The 21890-nt window shown below is 38.5% G+C and overlaps 1 long non-coding RNA gene across 1 annotated transcript in view; it reads left to right on the top strand.

Moving 5' to 3' along the window:
- The window catches only part of LOC117201165 (uncharacterized), a 384049-nt gene that overhangs the window by 327472 nt on the left and 34687 nt on the right, over positions 1-21890 (top strand). The window lies entirely within an intron of this gene.

Below are 21890 nucleotides of genomic sequence, written 5' to 3'. Positions count from 1 at the left end.
TTCCCAGTCTTGGCACTTAACTGCATCTCTCTGTCTGTTGTGCAGTATAGGATTATCTCTGTGTAATTTTCCACAAACACAGTTTAGCTGTTCCAAAAGAGAAAAGCTTATTTTTTCTTACCCATAGAACTCCCATGAAATCATTATACAATGCTTCTAACTATGAATGTTTCTGTTAAAAAGCTGGCAGTAAGAAATAGTTGAAGGTTTATTGTTAAATCTATGAAAAGTTAGTGTGCAGGTGAAAGGTGAAGCACAAGCAGTTTCTTGGCATTCCTAGGGCTTTTGGCTAGGATTTAGAATAAGAATGGACTTTTTACTCAGACGAAAGCCCATTCATTTTCTTCTTTTAGCTCAGCAAATAATGGCTTCCTTTATCTAGGTAAATAACTTTAAAGAAAAATGAGATAGGATGTGTATAGCTTAATATCATCAAATGGTATGTGGTTGTCATTATTTAAGACAGAATTTAATGTTGAATAACGTATTAATCCACCTCTCAAAGACTGTTAGATGATTTTGATGTTCCCCAAAACTGAAATTATGATCTTTGATGGCCTGAGATGGTCCCTTCACGGAGTTACTAACAATAAAGTTTGGTTTGGCGTACAGCTCTTCATGCATGTCTTATTCTTTTATTTCAACTTTTCTCAGGAAGTAATCTGTCCAAGTCTCTTTTCTCACATGTGGAGAAACCTGTATTGTTAGTTAATACATATTGAAAGTAGTGTTTTGGGTACTGAGGAGATGAATCTAATGCATGACGTTACCCCCACTGTAAATGCTGACTTGCTAAGGATGGTCTTTAGCACCATAAATGCTGAAAATTATGCTAAGCCTCGACTTGGCGTCCAGCATAACTGGTCTCTCTCCACTCCAGGATCACTGCTGATATTGTCCTTAAACATCAAAAATCATGTCACTGTGTCACTTAAAATCCTTTATTAGCATCAGCAGTATAGAGCACAAATCCATCAGCATTTCACCCATGACCCTTTCTAAGCACCTGCCAACCTCCCTTTACCTTCCCAGTTTCTTCTCCTACCACCCCTGACTTTGAATGTGATGTCCCAGCCCAACCAAACTATTTGTGATTCTGGAAACACACCAAGTCGTTTGGTTTCCATGCCTTTTCATCACAGTTCTGGAATGTCCCCCCGTGGTTATACACCCAACCCCCACCTGCCTCCTTCTGAACAGTACTCGACTATCCTTCAATTAAAGAACAGATTCCTCCTTTAAACGAAGGCACCTCTTCTCTGAATCCTGTTTTGACTCTTCAGTCCTTGAGTAGATTATGTCCTTCCCTTCCCTCTCTCCTTTGTGCTACCCTAGCCCCTTAGAGCTGTGTGTATACCTCTATTATAGCATGTTACACACTGTACTATAGTGACTAGTCTGCCCCACTCACTGACTTGTCTCTTATAAACTGGAGTCAAAGGCTGTGCTTATTCATCACTGTCTCCCCAGGGGAAGACCAATCAGCACTGAGTAGTCACTCAAAAACTATTTGATGAATTAATGGTCTAGGTTTTTGCCATCAAGGCTATGAAACTAGGAACATTTTTACAAAACTGGAACTGGAGAAACCTGACATATAAAAGAGCAAATAAATGAAAGCGAATGCTCCAAGGGCAACTAACTTCATCTATTGAAGGAGGACCGTCAGTTAATTGCTCATTTTCACAAGGAATTATATTTAAGTTTAATGAATGTTTGAAAACAATAACTCAGTTTTTTCTAGACTCAAATTAATGTTAATATTTAGTAAGACTTTAGGAATACTATATGTCAAAGATATCTTAATAAAGTTGTTAAAAAAATTTTAAACTTCAACGACAAAACTATAATCCATTAGAAGGCTATCAGTACATCATGTACTATATGGGAGTGTGCTAGAAATTTTAATAAGAAGAAATGAAAGCTTAGAGCTGACCAACAACAAGAAATAATTAAAAATTTGAAGCAGATTATTTAAAGGTAGATAGGCCAGTTGTTTACTAGTTATTACTGACATTTAATTAAGTGTGGAGACGTGTGCTTTCATCTATAGAAGATATTGTGATATTATATCTAGGAGCTTGGACTAGGGAGTCATCCTGCCTGGGGTTCAAAATGCAGCCCAGCCACTTTCTATAGGTTTGAATTCTTAGATAAGATAATCAACCATCCATGTCTCTATTTCCTCATCAGCAAAATGGAGCTAATAGTAGTACTTACTTCATAGAGTGAATATGAGAATTAAATTAGAAAATCCACCTAAAGAATTTAGCAAGCAAGCAATTTTCAGTAGTTGTCAGCTGTTATTATAATTTGCCTAGTTAAAAGAAACAAGAAGTAGAAGGGCTCAATACCCTAAATGTATTATATAATACAATAGAGCCAGCACATCTGAAACATGGATTCTCAGAACCTGGTTAAAAGTTTAGTCCTTAAAGAAGGGTTGGGAGGAAAGGAATAGAATTCTTCTAGAATTCCAGAATGACTTAGCTAATTGCCCCCATATGATAAGGGAAGAACCATAATGAACAGCTGTATAGTGAATGCAGAATGGCAGCCTGACCCTGCATCAGCTTCAGAGTTAGTTATTCCTACTTGGGTGCTTTCCTTCTGCTGTTCAGAAAAAGGAAAAAAAAATGGGGGCGATTGCTGCGGCGGGGCGGGGGGGGAGGTGTTATCGGGTGGGCAGAATGGGAGAAGGAGACCAAAAGGTACAAACTTACAGTTCTAAAATTAATAAGTTCTGGGGATGTGGTGTATAGCATGGTGACTATAGTTACCAATCCTGTATCGTATATTTGAAAGTTGGTAAGAGAGTAGATCTTAAAAGTTCTCATAACAAGAAGAAAAAATTGTAACTATGTGTGGTAATGGATGTTAACTAGACATATTGTGGTGATCATTTTGCCGTATATACAAATGTCAAATCATTATATTGTACACCCAAAACTAATATAATGTTATGTCAATTATATTTCAATTTTTAAAATTGGAGGATAAGAATTAGAAATGAAGTGTATTTTTAACATTAACAACTACAAAATATTTGTTTGTTGCAAATATCATAACAGTGGGATTTTTCCTAAATATTAGAAAATTCAGGAGTCCTAGGAATATTTCCATTTCCAAAGTGGAAGTTCTTTCCTTTGTTTCTTTTTTTTTTTTTTTTTAATAATAGGTACTTGAAGATTTACTATACTTTTCTCTCTTCTTTTGCATATGTTTGACAATTTTTATAATATTTTTTAAAAGTCAATGTCAAATGTAAATAGCACCACAACAGAATATTTTTATTACAAACATCTTTCTGCTTCTGAACTTTGCTTGTAGTCAGATGGAACAGATAGAATTTGATTTTCCTTATGTAAAATCTTCCTTTCTGTTTTTCTGCTTGGTGATAGGCCCTTTCATTCTGATGTGACTTTGAAAGCTCGTTCTTGCACTTCGGTCAATTTTCCTTTATCTACTTGTCTCTCTTGCCAATATTACTATTGCTGTTGCTGCTACTCCTGAGAAAATGGAACCTCTAGATTCCACCATCACCATCATGGGATTTTGGAGCTCTCCCCCATAGGAACTGGCTCTGAAAAGCCGTTAGCACCATGGCAGACAAGTTCTAAAAGTTCTGAGACTAGCGATGTAGGACAGGTTATTTCTCACTCTGTTTTCCAGAGGACCTTAAAGATAGTCTCAAGCTCTCTCCCCATGAAGAACAGAAGGTGGTAAAAATTGAAGCCCCACCAAAGGGTTGATGGCAGATCCAAAAATAAGGCCCAGTAGCAAACAGCAAACTGAGAGGTCATGGCAGGGCTCCAGGAACAAAACCAAGAAAATCCAGAAAGAGAAGAGTGAGCAACGATAATCGGGGATGAGTGAGTGGAGAGGGGTAGAAGGGGCCAAGTGCACAATGATTTATGGTCTTTCCTTTGTACAGTTTTCTCACGAGAGTGTTTGAGTTTCTTGATTTTACTAGCTTACTGTCATAGTTAGCTGGAAATCCTCTCTGTGCTTTACCTAAGTGTTCCTTAGTTCCCTGACACATTCAAGCTAAAATAAAATAAAATAACAACAAGAATAAAAGCCCAATCAAAAAATTAATTCAAATTTCCTTGGACTGTTGAGTAGAGCAGAGAATTATCTCTATTTACACACTTGTCTTTATAGACTTAGAGAAAGAGTAACATTTGAATAAAAACAGTGGTGAAATGGAGCATAAATTTACCATGCATAGAATTAAGTGTACAAAGAAAAAAACTTCTTTGCTTCGCAATAACTGGTCAGATTTTCCCCCTGAACTCTAACCCTACTGAGGGACAAGGAAGCAGATTTTAAATGTACCAAATAATGGTGTCCCAGTATGTTTCCCCTTAAATAGTAGTCTCTTTTGAATGACTCATGGTATTTCAGGTAATTTCTCAGTCTTTTAGATTTTTCTTTTCCTTCTTTCTCATCCTCAAGAAGTCACCTGTGTATGGGGGAATGACAGCTCATATTACTAGACTTGATAGGTGACCTCTGTTCTGCAGACTGTCGGAAGGTCTGCACTGGTTGCTGCCGTGAAGTTGCTAATCTGGTTAGTTTCTGGACTATCATCAGCTGAGATATGCCTGGTTCCTCCTGGTTTATAATTTACAATCCACATCTAAATTCTGGATTTGCAGCATCCGGAAGCAAAGTCTCTGCATTCTGCAGCCTCACTGTTACAACTGCAGGACTCTCAGCACTTGTCTATCACCTCATCTGGACACTTAGGAACATTTAAAGTCCCTGCAGGGAATTCCCTGGCGGCCCAGTGATTAGGACTGCAAACTCTCACTGCTGAGGGCCTGGGTTCAATCCCTGGTGGGGGAACTAAAATCCCACAAGCTGTGCCGGATGACCAAATAAATAAATAAAGTCCCTATACACCTGCTTAAGTACTAGCAAACAGGGGGACTTGTCAGGCTCATCTACTGAGTTGCCTCCCTCTATCAGTATGGCTCCCATTTCATGCTGGACACAGCCCCATGGCACAAGCTGGGCTCTTTGTAAAAAAACTGCAACCAGCCTCCCTCAGGGTATCCTGGTGAAGTGGTCCACTAATATAGACGCTTTAAGAAAGGCCTTACAAACCAAAATGAATTTCCCATGCTCTCCCTTGGTCAAGATTCTAGAGGAATTCAAGAGGAAGAAATTGATGCTTAGGACTTAGATATAGAGATTAGGTTTCTTTCCTCTCTTTCTATTTTCACTCTCCTCCCATATATCACTGGAGTAGAGGGAACAGGCTTTCTCCTTATTCACGTCTCTGGCATAGACTTCCTCCAAGTCATAGTGTCCTTCTTCCAGTGGTTAGGACACTGCAGTTTCACTGCTGAAGGCATGGGTTTGATTCCTGGTCAGGGAACTAGGATTCCGAAAGCTGTGCAGCGCGGCCAAAAAGATAAAATAAAATAAATGAAATGAAATGAAATGAAATGATTAAAAAAAAAGAATGTCTTCTCTCATGGGAGGAGAAACTTTGTTTCATCCCTAGCCCCTTGGTACTAAGAATAATGCATGGAGCAGGGGCTTAACAAACATTTTTTTAATTATTGAAAAAGTGAATGAATGAGTGGATGAACTGTTTAGCACATAGCCTGTCAAAAAGTAATCAGTAAATGATAGCATTGCTGTGATAACCAAGTTTTTCTCTTAGATTGGAAAGAATGTTGACATTTTTTCCTATTTTATTCAAATTTTGTTTTCATTATTTAAAAAAAAATGTGCAGATACAAGACTAATTTCTTCCTTATGCTCTCATCATCTGTAACATGACCTCTCTATTCTTTCAACTTTTCATCTTTATACTTCTACTTCAATACATGAATGTATCCTACACCTATAGAATGAGGTGGGAGCAGGGTCACAGGTAGGGAAGAAAGGAGAGTAACTTATCATTCAACATGCTGCTACAAGTAAAAAAAAAAAAGGAAAATGACCACATCTTATGCTAAAAATGGATGAGATAAAAATCATAGCCAAATATAATCATTTCTGCTTGATTAAGAGAATTTCAAAATAATTTGTATGTATATTCAGGGCCTCATTTTCTCAAACTAAAGCAAAAGCAATCTCTATGACTGGAAATAAGGTGAAATAAATATGACTCTCTTTTTTCTTTTACCTTATGAAAAAAAAAACTCTCAAAGCATTTCCAAAATTTCTTAGACTTTTTGTTAAGCAAAGTATTCCTCCTGATGTAGCTTGTAGACAGGAGAAAAAAAAAAATCACATCCTGAGAATAGTCTAATCAGGGGTCAAAGGTAACTGTAGAGTAGAATTTCTGAACTGTAAAAACGATATTAAAATGTGACTTTCAATTAGCTCAGAAATGAGCTCTAACGCTAAGTATGTCTACAGAAATGACACCTTTTGTTCCTCCAGTAATTGGGATGTCAAAGGGTAATTTGGGGCTACTCAAAAAGATTCAGTGTCTGATTTTGTTAACTTCTAAGCTAATTACTGGTACACAATGAAAATTTCTAGATAGCCCTGAATTCTTGACAGGTAAAAAACATTCTTAAGAAATTGTGATCATAAGAGTTTTAATATTCATTTCATAACTTTCTTTCTTCAGAAATATCAAAATCTGTTCAAATTAGTGAAGCTTTTTATTTGTGTGTGTGTGAGGTGTGAGTGGGGCTTAGGGAGGCAGTTGAGAACTTTCAGAGTCCACTGTTACATTAATGAATATATGTTGTACGGTAGGATATGAATAACACTGATTTTCAGAACACTTTGAATCTGCTACTTCTAGGGCAAAGTAATTTCAAAGGAAGACACGACTTGTTTGGAAATGACAATAACCTTCTTAGATCACCTGTGGACCAGATATTGAGTTGCTCCATCAACTGTCTTCTGGCAATGACAATAGGAACCGCTCACCAGTTTCTCCAACTAAATGATGGTCAGGCCTCAGCTAAGAGATGAGTCTAGGTCACAGCCAGGTTGAACCTGCAGAGCACCGTGTTAAGATAGAGTCCAGGGAGGGCAAGAGCAGATATGCCAGGGGGTAAAATCATAATCACCCAAAAGGAATTCTGAGCATGAAGTGAGTAAAAGGTCCATTCCAAAGGTTGATAAGTTAGGAACAAAAGTCTACAGCTGGGAGTGTGGGCACAAGTTGGAAAGCAAACTTGGGGGTAGGGGCTGGTTGATTAGAGCTTCTGGAGTCAGAGGAGGTCAAGGCAGCAAGACAGAGCTTCACTTGCCTGGGCATATGCTAAAGAAATGAGAAGAGGGAGGAGGGGAAGGAGGAAAAATGGGGGAGTGGGGTCAGGAGCATGTGGTGAAACAAGAACTTGCTGGATGTTTGCCTCCAAGTGTGGCTTCATGATTCACTTGCCTCAGAATCCCCTGGGAAGCATGCTTCAAACACAGATTCCCAGGCCCCGCCCCAGACTTCCTGAATCAAACCGCTGGAAGAGGAACCTAGGAATTTAGACTTTTAACAGGCTCCCCAGGTATCTTAGGCACATCTACATTTGTATGCTAAATTCTTTACCTGTGCGGTTTTGCTTAATCCTCCAACAGCTTTGTGAAACCTGTACTATTATGATCCCCTCCCTAAACAGGAACCTGGCTCTGAGAAGCTGACTGGCGCAAGGCACAAAGTTCATACATGGCAAAGCCAGAATGCAAACTTAACATTCTGATTCCAGATTCTGTCATTTTTAATCATGCTAGACCATGGGTCCTCAATGCGGTACGCGGACCTCTCACTGTTGTGGCCTCTCCCGTTGCGGAGCACAGGCTCCGGACGCGCAGGCTCAGCGGCCATGGCTCACGGGCCCAGCCGCTCCGCGGCATGTGGGATCTTCCTGGACCGGGGCACGAACCCGTGTCCCCTGCAGCGGCAGGCGGACTCTCAACCACTGAGCCACCAGGGAAGTCGTCTCCTTGTCTCTTTTTGTCTTTATTCTTTGCAGCACATACGTAGTCAGTATTCATCTCCAAAAAATGAGGAAAGAATGGGAATGGGGTTATTATTTAACTTTTTACTTGGTATCTACTTAAAGTTGCAAGGATAGTATAAACAACTCCTCTCTCCCCAGATTAATTAATTTTTACATTTTCACATCTTCTGCTTCATTATAGTATAGTATCTATGTCTAGATGGATAGATGATAGATAGATAGATAGATACATACATACATACATAGATAATTTTTTTTTCCTTTCTCAAAACCACTTGAGTAGGTTGCAGAAATCATGTCCTTTACCCCTAAATACTTTGGTATGGACTTCTCAAGAATAAGATAATTCCATTACATAACTACACTTTAATGATCAAAATCAGGAAATTTAATATTAATACACTACTATATATTATCTAATCCACAATCTATATTCAAATTTTGTCAATTGTCCTATCCAGGGTCATACGTTGTATTTAGTTTTCATGTCTCTTTAATCTGGAAGAGTTCCTCAGTTTTTCGTTGTGTTTCTTGACCTTGATATTCTTTGAGCATACATTTTAATTACTTTGTAGAGTGATCTTCAGTTTGGGTTTATCTGATGTCTCCCCTTAATTAAATTCAGGTCTTGCATTTTTGACAGGAACGATGTCACTTTGTCCTATTGTTGGTGATATTAGCTTTAGTCACTTAGTTAAGGTGGTATCTGCTAGGTTTATTTACTGTAGTGTTACTATTTTTTACTTTGTAACTAAATATCAATAATTTGTGGGGAGATACTTTGAAAGTATATAAATATCCTGCTCTTTGTCAAATTTTTACCACTAGTTTCAGCATTTACTGATGATTTTCTAACTTTACCATTCCCTCCATATGTAGTAGTTGGGATTCTACTGTAAGGAAGAGCTGTTCCTTCTCTCCCATTTATTTATTCATTCATCTATTAATTTATATCATTATAGATTCATGGATTCTCTGAGATAATATTTGCATCAATCAAGGTGATCTTAATGCACACAGAAATTTGAGAACCACTAGTTGAATGAAGAAAGTAATGTCCAAAGAGGTTAATTGATTACCCAAGATCAGAGTATTAGTGGGAGACTAAAACCCTCTCTCCAAACCTAGTATTTTCTTCATATTAATAATCTCCATATCTGGAGAGTGAACACCTACTGGATCATCTAAAGGTGAATCACCTGAAAAACCTGGTAAAATGCTGCTTCCAGGGATTCTGATTCAATACATCTTGCATAAGGGCTTGCAGTTTGTACCAAAAAAAAAAAAAAGCACTTAGCACTTTCTATCTGTGTACCTTAGTGCTTTTTAGAAGGAAAATATAAACTATGATAATATGTCTTTGAGTCTAAGATAACATTCATTTTAAGAAACAACATCAATTTAATAATAGTTTTTAAGGCAAGATGAGAATCGGTGTCACACTGAATATAAACTTTAAATGTATACATTATATACATTTCAGGTTTCAGAAAGATTAAAATAAGAAAAATATTCATCTTAAGCTTATAGAAATATGTAAAGAAGATCTTTAGAACTATATGACTTTACATGTGTAAAATAATTAGGTAAATATTCTGCTTCATAGCACTTACATTAGTTGCAATTGGTTTTTTATTATATTATGTGGTAATGACTCCCCTCAGTGATGGACAGCCAGTTCTATAAGGTCAGTCTCAGTATGTGGTCTCAGTATTTAGTTAGCATTTATTTGAGTTGTCTGTAGTCAGCATTAGGCAGGTTAGTATATTACCACAATGGTCATAGGCCTAAAGCAGGGTTTCTCAACCACTCGTGACATTAGGGCCTAGATAATTCTTTGTTGTAGGGGACTGTCCTGTGCATTTTAGCATGTTGAGCCACCTTCCTGGCTATGGCCAGGAATAGCTCCTATATTCAGTGCCACCACCTACCCAAGTAGTGACAATCAAAAATGTTTCCAGGCAGAGTGACCCTGGAGGGCAAAATCACCTTTGCTTTGAGAACCAATTGTATTGGGTTGAACAGTGATTCCTCAAACCATAATTTCACCAGGAACTGACCTGTAAATGTGACCTTATTTGGAAAAAAGAGACTTCACAAATATAGGTAAGGATCTCAAGATGAGATAATCCTGGATTTATGTGGGCCCTAAATCCAATGACTGGTGTCCTTCCAAGAGAGAGGCAGAGGAGATCAGAGAGTCACAGGGACTCAGACAGAGAGATACTAAAGACACAGGCAGAAAAACGTAAGCCACCACAAGTTAAGGAACACCTTCAGCTGCCAGAAGCAGGAAGAGGTAAGGAAGGATTCTCCCTTGGATGCCTTTATTTTGGACTTCTGGCCTCAAGAACTGTGAGAGAATGAATTTTTAGTTTTAAGTCACTAAGTGTGTGGTTGTTTGTTATTGCAGCCCTAAGGAACTTAATACACCACTGATCTCAGGGAAAGAGAGGCTTCAATTTATATTATGTGTATATTTATTTAGTTGTAACTGTTATTTAATTACAGATGATAGAAATACAATTTGCACTGTCAGCAAAGGGTATTCATGGGAAAGATACTGAGCTATTTGAAGTAATCAGATAAGGGCTGATTGGTCAAACTTTGCAAAAGTTAGGGATTCGTTTAAGCTTTAGAAAAAATTGGAAGTAGATATTTATACATCGCCCACTCTTTTTCTCCATCTATTGTTTTCTCTCTTCTCTGCTTCTCTGTGCATAATGGCATGCTCTACAGTACAGGGGACAAGGCCATCTATGGTCTCCAAGGTTTATACCTGGAGGGTCCCACAGGCAATGAGAGTCTGATTTCTCTGCCTTAAATTTTTAAATTCTGGGAAGAGAAAACATTGACCCTACCTTTGTCAGATGCTTATTCCTAAAACAATCAACTGTGGCAGAGGCAGGGCATGGCCATGTAAAAACTTTGTACTCCTGATACAACCATATGGATGGGATTAGAAGGCCAGTAGTTTCCAGGAGAAAAAAAAAAATTCTGGGCATCCAAAGCTACAAATACCTACCATGGTACATAAATCAACATGATTAGCTTCGAAGTATAATTCTCCTATTGACACATTTTTTGGAAAGCATGATGCCAACTTAATGTTTCCTACCATTCTGAAATTAGTCATTTGACCAGATGTTTAGATAGGCACAGTGGTAGCAAAAAAAAATATTGGAAAACATAAATAGAAGTGCCCAATGACTTTTAGTGTCATAGAGGCCCAATAAGTGAAAGAATAATTGAACCTTAAACAAAGTCCTGGGTGTGGCAATCCCACAGCAGAACTGTTTAGGGGTAAATGCCTCAGCTTTGGGGTCCAAATAAAGCCTGTAATGAATCCGTCAGATGTCCTCAAAAGAGATCTATTCCTAGCTTGATTACAATGATCAAGTATATTGTTGTCATATTTTGAATGAGATATAAAATAAGGTAGGGAGAATTTTTAAATTCTCCTCTATTTAGTTCTCTGTTTTTTATTAATCCATTACAGCCAGTCCTTAAAGGCCCTGAATTTCATGCCTCATCTGTTTTAGTACATCGGGTCCTTTCCCAGCCTGTGCTGACATGGCAGGTCTTTTGTCTCAGTGCCCTATTGGATTACAGAGATTACTGATACATTTCCTAGGATCAATCAATCTAGAGATTTAAAATGCACCATCCTATAATGGAGGTGATGGCCTCAACACATGGATTTTAGCACCTCGTTTGGATAGTAGAAGTGAGACTATAATTGGTAACATCTTACAATCACTTTCTGCCACAAGGAGTATTTTCCATGTAGCAGACTGACTGAAGAATATCTCTTCCAAGCCATAGAAGCCAGCGGATACTCTGAGATTAAGGGAGCAAAGAGAGATGTTCTAAAAATATGTTCTTCAGATGTCTTCACAATTGACTCCTCTACTGCATATTCGGTTAGTACAGTGATGGATTAAAAGACACACACTCCTGAATCACTGAGTGATGGATGCTGTGATGCCCTGGTCAGACATCCCCTTCCGGACCCAAAGACTCATTCTTCCAGCTCTTGGGAGTACTGGCTGCTGACTGCTCAGAGTACCCTTTAAAGGACCCTGCCTTGTCCCAGGTTACATCCTCTCCTGTGAGTAGTCTGCAACCTGCATTCATCCCGGATATAGGGGCAAAAAGGCCCAGCTGCCTTGCCTCTACTTGGGACAACTCTGAAGGGCCATCCCAGTGCTAGAGCTTCTTGTGTGGGGGGATGGATGGAGGCCCCAGTGACACCTGCATCACAGGTCAGTGTCTGCTCCTGCTGTCCCCTGATGCTCACTCACCCACAGGTGTTGTTCCCACAGCACTCCCCAGTTAACCACTGGTAAGTACATCTCTGCCTCTGAATAGTTGATGACCCCAACCTAAGACAGAGGGTTATATTGAAAATATTGGACCCAGAAGCAGTGGATCTGAAACAATTGAGAAAATTATTCTGGCAAGAATGTGTGTTCACAGGGAGCTCTACACTAAACCTCTAGCTACTTCCTAGCAATCAAATGAGTGAACACTTGAATTTCTGCACAATCTCTGGTTCTCTAAAGGGAAATAAACTGAAAAGGGAGGAGGAAAGGAGGGAACGAGGAGGGAGAAAAGAAGAAAAAAGTGAGCTGAATAAACTCGTAGTCTGCTTGGCAGTTTTACACTTTTGAGAGTTCCTTTAAAGTAATTGCAATAGTTATTTTTAGAGTATAGTTACCATTTATTGTGTACCGATTATAGTCTTGCTACTTTACATGTGCCATTTCTAAACCTAAAAAAATTAGTCATTTGAAGGAAGGAAGGGAGATAGTATTATCAGAGAGGTTAAGTGATTTACCCAAGGGCACAAAGCTAGTAAAAGACAAAACAAGAATTTAAAACAACCTTTGGCACTAAATCCTGCTGTCTTTTCTCTAAGTAAGGTGCTGCCTCTCTTCACAGTGAGGAACTCTGACCCACACCAGAAACAAAGTTTGGCTTTCTTTTGAAAGATAGCTACTGTATTACTTGGGACTCTTTTCCCAGTAAGGGACAGAGACTCAATTCAAACTAGCTTAGACGATAATTTATTATGAATGAGGATACTGAGATGTTTCATGGAACCTAAGAAAAGAAGATTACTTTTCCTTGATCTCAGAGAAAAATTGCAACCAAGGACAACAAAACTTTTAGAATTCACTTTCTCTTTGCCACATGTGGAAAACATTACAGCCGACATCTTTGGAACTTTACAGCTCTGAGTAGAAAGACCAGCCTATTTTCTTTGTCCCGAGGGGAAAAAAAATATCCCACTTCATTAGCCAACCCCACACCAATCACCTCTGACCTGGGATCAGAATTACAATGTAATATGTTTGTCTTTACCATACCCTGTGGATAGAAGCAGCAAGAAGAGAGTAAAGATTCTAGAAAGAGGAGGAGGGGGGAAGGATGGTAATAAATATCACCATATAGATTCATCATATGTACTCACAACTTATGAGCTCTATAAATTTGTATACTGAGCAGCATTCTGACTTTTTTTTTAGATATTTCTCAAACATATCACCATACAATTTGGCAGTTCAGTGAAAGAAGGCAGGCAGGTTTAGCTTGGAAAGCAGCTCTAAGATTGTACCCTTATCACTACAGAATGTGTGTGTGTGTGTGTGTGTGTACAGTCCAAAGAAAAAGGGGTTGAAAAGATAAAGCAGGAAGGAAAGTCTGGTTCATTTGGGAAGCTGAAACTTTCCTCACTAAAGCCGGAAATTAATTTCTTCTTGATGATGATGGCCGAAGGAGACTGAATAGAAAGAGTAGGTGATGAAAAAGCTTAAGATACATTTTTCTGACGGCATTGTACATGAAATCCTAAGAGAAATTAAGCAGAGAGTTTGTGCTTCCCTTGGAAGTGAGTTAATAATCAGATATGTATTTTATTAGCATATGCTCCAAAACATTTCCCCTCCAGGCTGGCCAAAGAGGGGCTCCCCGAAGGAGTAGCGTTTCTCTCCAGGCCCTACTTGCAGACCTCGTTGCAGACCCACCTTCAAAGTGCACAAAAGGACAAAAGGGCCTTTCATTCTATCCTCCCTAGAAGGACTTGAGGTTGAAAATGGCTGTTTGTTCCCCCTGCGACATATACGGCAGATAATATGCATGGGCATGCCTAACTGACTGCCTGCATTATGTATGAATTAGACCCTACTCTTGTTCGGCAACAACTGGAGAGATTTTTCTCCTCCAAATACCCAGCTGCAGCATAGCCCCTCCCCACACACACGTGCCTGTGCTCCACACACACACCCCCTACATGGGCACTGGGGACAATTGCTCTAATTTCCCAGAACCTAAGGACCGCTCTAGCCAGCACACTGTGTTTTTGAGTTGCTTTACTTTTATTAAAATTTGTTTTTCTTCCATAGACACCGCTGCCATTTTATTAATGGAACAAAGACTCTGGCCGGACAAGCCCCCTAGTAATCACGTCAATTCATTCTCACGACCAAAAGCTTCTAAAATACACTGTTTTTTCAAGCTGTTGGTTGGATGATGCCCCTGGGGAAATGCTTGCCACTTTTAAAGATGTTCTGAGCCAGGAGAAACTAGGATAAAGGCACCATTGGGTAGTTTTTCTTGTTGCTATTTCTTTGTTTTCACAATCCCTTATCACCAAGTTCCTGATCTCTTTTACTGAAAACAAGATGTTGTAGGGAAAAAAAAAAAAAAAGAGTTATAACTATGGTACCACTTATGCAGGCCTAAGTTGAAGCACCATCTAAATGATATTGTTTTTAGAATGAAAGCCACAAAACCTAGACAATTATCTGGCCATTTACAAAATATTTTAATGAAACAAATATTAAAACATTTGGGGGTTAGAGGATCTGAGTAATTGCTTGAATTTTGCAACTCCTTCTGGATGTTTGCCATCCTACAAAATAGCTTGCATGTCAAAGAAAGAAACATTATATGTTAGAAGATGTTATGGGGAGTGATGTAAGTTTGTTTCACTCTATTTAACAGAAGGGAATGTGTTTGTGGGCTTATAAACAACCTAATCTATGGGCTGAAAATATCCTGCCAAAATTGACCCCTGGCCACCTTCTCCCCACAAGAAAGCCTCCTAGAATAAGCACCTCTTGAAATGTTTCCCAAAGAGAGGAGACTTTATACAGTGACCTCCTGAAGATTCAGGAGGAAAACATAATAGTCTTTGGTAAACTTGGCTGCCTAGTTGAGAAAGCTATATGAAGAGTCGAATGACTGTTTTCTTGCTGAAATGTCCTCTATAGCAGAGGTCAATCATCCATCCACTTTCTCCATTAGACAGCTCGAAAGAATAAGGGCATAAAGGTAATCTCCTTCTATATCTCACCAGATTTCTGAGGTCAAAGCATTGATGCAGTGAGGTCTTTCAGTACCATTAACCGTGAAAATATCCAATATCAAAAGAATTCTGAATTTCAAAACCAATTTGAATTTTAATCTGAGTATTCAGGGTATTCACCCTTGATATTGATGCATCCAACCATCAGTTCACCTTAAATTGGTCAAACTGATGAGGTTAGTGGCATTCAATAAAAGACCGCAATGTACTGTCACCATTGTTTGTATGACCGTTTTTTGCTTTTCTCATTATTCCCTCAGCTCAGAACTTTGAGCTGGTGGATTGGGATATATTAGAAAATTTGGAGGCTTCTGGCTATTATTGGCTCAGCGCCTTCCTCCTTTTCAGCCATGGTGTGAGGGTGGTGGAGAGGGTGAGGATGTTGGAGAGGTAAATGGGGAGAGAGGGGTATTTAATGTTAGAGGGAACATGTAATAGCTCTCGTCAACATGCTGTTGAGCCAGACCATCCTTGGAGTTAAAAAGACAGGAGTTTTCATTTTTAGCTTCACTAACTCCTAAAAGATTTTTCTCTGAGCCTTGTTTCTAAAACAGAGATAATATCTTCCTTTCTGAGTATTAAAACTGATCTTGGAAGAGAAGTGCCTAGCATGGTGCATGGCACATAGTAAACTCTCAATAAATCTAAGTTACTCTCTCTGCTACTGTTCAGTTCTCTGCAGACACTGTCCTAAACCCCAGCCTGTTTGTCTAGAGCCCTATAAATCACCATTTTTATATATTTTCTATTTTAATCCTTACAAGAATCAAAAGAGACAGTTATTATATCACTATATTAGAAATTAAGATGCTAAAAATTAAATAATTTGCCAAACTTGAACCCAGACCTTTTCTCTCCAGAGTCAGGATTCTTTGGTATTGCAAAAATTTTATGTGATAGATTTCACCACTTCTCCTTGCCATTTTAACCCTTTCCTTCCACATTTTCTAATATTGAATGTATAATGCTTTTGACTACAAAGGGATTAAAAGCTACAATTCATTGTATTTATTGTAAAAAAGATCTCTCTGGATAACTATGCAAGGGGCCAGTTAAATTCATTTACTGGTCTATTTGGGGCCAACTTCTTATCCATTCTCAAGCTCAAAACACATTGTATTCTAAGCCCATGCTTTGAAGAAATCTAGTAATAAAGAGAGTTGTCTGTGGGAGGTCTGTTCCTTGTTGTTTCCAAATAATCATTAAGTGGACATATGGTGAATTGAATTCATACCAACACTTCTAAGTCTATTCAATTTTTTTTTTTAAATGAACTAAAGGGTAACATCAATTTGTAGGCATTTTCAGAACTCTTCCATTGAAAGTAGGTTTTACCGACCCCAGTTCTCACCATATGAATTGAGTTGAGTATAAAAGAAAATGGATCTTTGCAAAAACATAGCCAAATCAAGCATGACAGGTATCGGGCTTGGGATTATGTATTTGCTTCTAAATTAAATGCTTTCAGTGGTGGTCTATCATTAAAAACGAACAGTTTTAGCATTGCTTTTCCAACATTTGCAAATCACGAAGGTGACTTGTGGAAAACAATCTTCTTCAGTGGCTGGGCTCTCCAACTGCCTGTAATTTGATTATGAATTTCGAATCTACTTTGTGTGGCAGAGGGTATGTGCTAAGAAAGGAGGGTTAGTAGGGAAGGAGCCAGGGACTATAGTATGTCTTTCCTGAGTAGCTGAGTAACACAGGTGAGCATTATCCATTTACATTTACTCCTGCAGCATTTCAAAGCCTACAGATCAAGGGCGAATCTTCACCATCTTGATAACATTAGTCTCAGTAAATACTATTCCCTGTGTGCCCCAGAGGAAAAGATCAAATTACCCCAACAAACCTAGACAGTTGAGAGATTTTAGTAATTTTCCCATCCTATTTTCTCTCTCTCTCTTTCTCTCCCTCTCTCTGTCTCTCTGACAGATGGTATAAATTGCTCTTAAGGAAAGTTATAATGTGATGAGATTAGGTTATTCTTCAATAATAAATGATTATTCAGACCTTTTGGAGACATATCATTCTAGTGTACACAATAGTAGATCTTCTCCTTTGTGTTTTTGGAGAATGAGAATGGGCTTCTAAAAGAGCCATGGATTCCAGCCTTTAATGGGCTTTGAAAAATACTAGACTTGAGGGTAGTAAGTTGACGCCATTAGGAAAATTCAGTAATATTCTTATTTTCCTATTATCATAGAGGCATCTGCTGCTTGGGGAGAAATAATGAGATAAAGGTTTCTTTCCTACACATCAGTACTATTTGGAGATCTCATGGAAAACTGTTTCTGCAGCAAAGAGCAAGTATAGTTCTGCAAGTCAAGGACAGATTGTGTCCTGTGTAACCAGACATACTGACTCCTGCCTGCCTAATATTTAAGTGGAAAGTTGACACTTGGCTCTCTGACACAAGCTCTGACCTGACAAAGCAATATAATCTTCTCAAGTAAGGTCAGAATGGCTAGAAAATCCCAGCTATTTACTATTGAGCTGATTTTCAGAGCCAAAGGGCCTGTTTGCTTTAAATCAACATACTCCATCAACCTTCCCTTCACTCTGGAAAGTAAAAACAAAACAACAACGACAAAAAAATTAACAAACTTGGAGAATCCCTGAGATTTTTTTCCAAATTATGAACATCCTTCTGATTTCGTTTTCTAATTTGTAGGGTACAATGAATATAAGTGATAAAGGCATATCCTTTAAAAATATAATCTCAACCCAACCAAAATTAACTGTTTTCAGTTATGATTTCCAGTGGATCTCTTTTCTGGGGATCAGGTTTTAGAAAACAGAATAAATTAATGGCAGATACCAGTCAAAATTCTGTGTTCCTTTAGGACCCAGTTTCTGTAACCTCCTCTTAGTCAAAGAATTATACACACACACATCCACAGCACTATGGTGAAGGGGACCTATCAGTAAAAATCCCTGCTAAGGGCATTTCTTTAATATGTTTGGAATTGTAAGAGGGAGAGGATTTTCTCTTCAGACTCCAGCCTCACATACCTTGGAGCTGATGAATTCTGCACATCCCTGGGATTTGCAGGAGGTTACAGAACAAGATTACACACCGTGGTGATATATTTACTGCAAGGACAACCCGGGCACAGCTGCAGCTTGAAACCAGAAATGTGTGGAAAGAGTCTAACCATGAAATACTTAAGGCTATTATTTCATCAGAGCATCCTTGTATACCCAGGAAATGAAGCCAATCAATTTTGCTTTTCTTTTTCATTGTTGTTGTTGGTTTAATGCAATTTAGTCTGGGAGGATGAAAACTGGTACCTGACTTTATTATTTACTCATGTAAAATCAGGGCTGAGAAAAAAAATCAGTCCAGTAACAGGGATTATATGTAGTCAACTGATCTGCAAAGAATGAGAAGAAGGCAAAGCTCTCCATTTATACAAAAATGGATGGTGGGGTTTGCCTCTCCTTTTAGGATTAAACTGCAAATGTCATTTAACATTGAATGGCTTTGGAAATAATATCACACTGAATTTCTCAAGTGGATCCCCCAGACTTTTTCCTTTTACTCCCAGTTCCTAAATAATTATACTGAGGGCACCGTGGCTTGAGTGGCTAGCAAAAATAGACAATGCCCTCATGGAGCCCATAACCTTGCAAGGAAAAGAGACATTAAAAGGAGAAGAAGGACATAGATAATAACAGAGTTACAAGCCTCGATAAAGCTAGAAGGACAAAGTACTCCAAGAGAGCACATTACATGCCTTGTATTTTTGTGTTTATTTATCTGCTTGCTCTATAAGTCTGTGAGATTCTTGACCGATGCAATGTGTTATTTAAAATAACTGTTTAAAAACGTCGATGTTTTATCATTCTATTCCCAGAGCCTTGCACAGTCCATGGCACATGGTAGATGCTTAGTAAACTTGGTTAGTTATGTTTGTTGAGGAAAATTACAGTTGCTAGAATTACTCGTGTAATCCTTACAAAAATCCCATGAGCTAAATTTTGCAGGTATTAGTGTTCTCATTTTACTGATAGGAAAACAAAGGAAAAATTAAATGATTTGCTCAGACTCCCTCAGCTAGTAAGACAGAATGAAAACAGGTCTCTGAACTCTGAAACCAGTGTTCTTTCCCCACATAACACTGCTTCCAGAAAAAACAGATAAGATAAAGAATAGAAATAATATTAATGAAACTAACAGACAATATATGCTTGTTTGCATGTCAATAAAGGGGGAAAAACAAAACAAGGAAGGAGGAAACTTCAGAGTTGAACACGGATTAAAATGAATGCAATTCATCCTCAAATAAAAATGCTATCGGATAAAAGCCAAAAACTTTCCTTAGAGTTTTGTATCTCCAGCAACCTGTATTTAAACAGATGTCATTCTTTTTAAAGAACCCTCCTATTCAAACTTTTGAAAAAGAAGATTTGCCTTTTAATGGGAAATCTTTATTCCATCATGGAGGTAAAATACAACTTCACAAGTTTGGTTATCTATTGTCAATTTTAGCAGATTTTTTCCCCTGAACTACTGTAGTTAGCATATAGAAAAGACAGGCTGCAATACATTTGAGGCCAGACTGGAAACATCCACAGGAGGTGTCTTAGCTTGCGCTCGCCATGACAAAGTACCAGAGACTGGGTGGCTTGAACAACAGAAATTTATTTCTCACAGTTCTGGAGGGTGGGAAGTCCAAGATAAAGGTGCCAGCTGGTGAGAGCTCTTTTCCTGGTTTGCGAAGGCCTTCTTGCTGTGTCCTTATATTGCATAGAGAGCTGTCTCTCTCTTTCTTCCTCTTCTTGTAAGGCCACTAATCTCATCATTAGGGCCTTACCCTCATGACCTACTCTAACCCCAGTTACCTCCCAGAGGCCACACCTCCAAATATTATCACACTGGGGGTTAGGTCTTCAGCATAGGAATTGGAAGGGGGTGGGGGAGAAAAACATTCAGCTCATAACAGGAGGTATAACTAAAAGAAATAAAACTGGTTGCATTACACACACACACACACACACACACACACACACACACACACACACGAGACTAAGCCACACTCCAAAACATTGACAAGAAGACCATGGGTGAGGTTATGCCTAATCTTGAGGGACTACCTCTGAATAATAGAAATTAGAGTAACAATCCACAATGGAAGACCAAATAAAGCTAAACAGGAATGAGTCATGCATTTGACATTATTTTTTAAGAAATCAGAGATATTTAGACATAAATAAGTCAGCAGGAAGGTCGAACACTGGTTTAACTGTCCCAAAAGAGCCTTTTGAATTTAACTTGAGCATCTTGGAGCTATAAGAGCTGAAACATCCTCATTTTAAAAGGGTACAATGTTCACTGAAATACAAAATGTTTGTACAAAACTACTCTATTGACTATGGTTTCCAATTTATTACCAAAGTGGAAGAAACTGAGCACATTTTATATTTTGTTATGTTCTACCTAATTAGCAAAAACAAAACAAAGAAAGTATATACTGTAATGCTGCTATATTTCAGTCCTTATGAAAAAAGGTTGATGACCAGTATAACCACCAGATAATCAAAAACTTGTCTTGATTAATTGTGATATTAAGGACAAAAACCTGCACATGGTGTGTATTTATTTTGATTTGTGTCCTGCCTGCTTTCAACTAGAATTTGTGGTGGTAAAAAATAAATCACTATATTTACCAACTCACGTTTGACTGCACAGTACAGAAAACCCCAGCTACAATGGTTTAATAAGCACATAAGGGAATTTATTGGCCCATATAGTTGAAGACTTGAGGTAGAACCCATATCTAACACAACTAGATCCAAGAATTCAAAGAGGTCAACAGGCCTTGGTGTCCTTATCTTCATATCTCAGATCTGCTTTCCTTTGGGCTGGCCCCATCCTCAGGCACTCTGTACTGTGGAATAAGATGGAGGCCAGAAGCTCTAGTTTTTCATCCCATCCTGTTGGCCATTCTCCTGGAAAATTAACACCTCCTTTACAGTCATGCTAGTAAAAGCATATGAATGCGCTTTGATAGGCCTGACTTGTGTCATGTCATGGCTTCATTCTTGATTCAGTTACTGAGGCCGGGGCAGCAGAGCACACTGATAGCCCTGGCCTGGGTCATGTTTCCACCCCTGGGCTCTCAAAAACTAGAATGAATTCCCTCTAAACCACATGGACTGAGAATAGGGAAAAGAAAGTAAGCAAGAAGTATTGAGATTCTATTACCACAAAAGGGAGAAATATTCTTCATGTAGTTGAACACTATGGATGTCTACCCCAATCCAAGTACAATAAAACTGAATCACTGACAAATACTGGAAAGCAGAAGTCATGTATAAATGAGGTGATGGTCTTGGGGGTGAGGGGAAAGAAGGGGAGATGATATGTCATAGAAACCTGGATTGAGAAAATCTGGAATGATCAAGTATAAAACTTTGCTTTGAGTTTCCTAGAAGCAAAGGCAAGGAGAGACTTTCAATCGAAAAGAAACACTCACCTCATCTAAAGAAAGGAAGCTCCCAGCTTGTCGGGTGATATAGATACTTTTTTGGCTCTGAATTCTGAAAAGAACTTGTCTTCAAGTCCTTTAAATAAG

This window comes from Orcinus orca, chromosome 11 (assembly GCF_937001465.1).
Source record: "Orcinus orca chromosome 11, mOrcOrc1.1, whole genome shotgun sequence".
In the NCBI taxonomy this organism is placed as follows: domain Eukaryota; kingdom Metazoa; phylum Chordata; class Mammalia; order Artiodactyla; family Delphinidae; genus Orcinus; species Orcinus orca.
Note: the sequence above shows the minus strand (reverse complement) of the source record. Positions and strands in the feature narration are given on the sequence as shown.